Source organism: Elephantulus edwardii, unplaced genomic scaffold (assembly GCF_000299155.1).
Source record: "Elephantulus edwardii isolate Elephantulus edwardi_28Jun2011 unplaced genomic scaffold, EleEdw1.0 scaffold00292, whole genome shotgun sequence".
NCBI lineage: Eukaryota > Metazoa > Chordata > Mammalia > Macroscelidea > Macroscelididae > Elephantulus > Elephantulus edwardii.
In genome coordinates this window covers 1,390,636-1,392,138 of record NW_006400042.1, presented here as the reverse complement: position 1 = coordinate 1,392,138, position 1,503 = coordinate 1,390,636, and the positions used below count along the sequence as shown (strand labels likewise).

Sequence of the window (1,503 nt, the reverse complement as noted above, 5' to 3'; positions counted from 1 at the left end):
GCTGCAGCCCCTCCATGGCATCCTGAAGACACCCACAAGCTCTCCCTGCAGCACTCCTGTGGCGCCCAAGAAAGTGATGTCCACCCCTCCTCCAAAGAGAAGACCAACTGCCATGGATTTCTTCTGATCTAACATCAGCACTCTTGTTTTTTAAAGACTGCTTTTGTACAGAATGTGTTGTAAATTATACCTTTTAAAACGTGAAAGAAAAAAAAAGAATCTTGCTTGCATGTGGTATTAATGATATTGTTTGATAATTTCCACACTCTGCTGGGTCACCTTTCTTTGGAATGGGAAAAAATAACGATCTTTTCCAGTAAGTTGGCCAGCTGGCTGTACTCCAGATTCCTAGGCACAATTTAGTGAGCACATCCACAGCAGCACCTGTACAGGGAACACTAGTAAGCAACCCCCACCGATGCCATTGCCAGAGAAATAGTTTTGGGGACTCAGGAAGGAAAGAGAGGCAGAGCTTCCTGATCTCCACACCTTATCCCAAGTACTACCGGGAACACTAGCCAGGGACCCCCATGGACACCATTGCCAGAGAAATAGTTTTGGGGACTTGGGGAGGAAAGAGAGGTGGAGCTTTCCTGATCTCCAAACCCTATCCCAGGTACTACAGGGAACACTAGCCAGGGACCCCAGTGGAGACCACTGTCAAAAAAACAGTTTTGGGGACTCGAGAAGGAAAGAGAGGCAGAGCTTTCCTGATATCCACACCTTATTCCAGGTACTACAGGGAACACTAGCCAGGAACCCCCACGGACGCCATTGCCACAGAAATAGTTTTAAGGACTCGGGCCTGTGACCCTCAGGCCAAGAAACAAAAATTGTGCACTGGTCCTAGAGAGCACATCCTTCTCTCCTGGGAAGCCATCAGGATCAAGCTGCAAATGGAAGACAAGTGGTATTAACCCACAAGAAGTCAATCCTGGAGTGGAAGTTTAAGAACAAGAACTTTTTCTCAGAAAATTCCAGGAAAAGAAGTTGTACATGACAGTTGTACCTAACAACTTTAAACTGAAGTCATACTGGCTGCATCATAAGAGACTGACAGCAGCATGGTATGTTCAGAGTATACCTAGACAGCTGATATCCGAGGGAAGTTCACGAAAGTGTCCTGAATCACCCCTGTGGTTGCCCCCCGCCCTGTGCCTACCCAGCTCCCATTGAGCTCCACACCTGTACCTACATGTCCAGTAAATCAACATTCCTTTAACACAGAGCACCTTGAGCTGACTTAGCTACAAGAGGCAGACTACAATTGAGGTTTGTTACGAAAGAAATGGTACGCATAAATATTGACATACGAGGCATTGGAGAGATGAGATGGACTGGCACGGGGCATTTTGAGTCAGATGATCATATGATATATTACTCAGGAGATGAAAAGGTGAGGGAAAATGGGTTTGCTTTCATAGTTAAAAAAGTAATTTCTAGATCCATCTTGAAGTACAACATTGTGAGTGATAGGATTATATCCATACGCTTACAAGGAAG

The 1,503-nt window shown here is 45.6% G+C and overlaps 1 pseudogene; it reads left to right on the top strand.

Annotated features, from left to right (window-relative positions):
• The window catches only part of LOC102846222, a 2,970-nt pseudogene extending 2,159 nt beyond the window's left edge, over window positions 1–811 (top strand).
• Window positions 812–1,503: the final 692 nt, after the last annotated feature.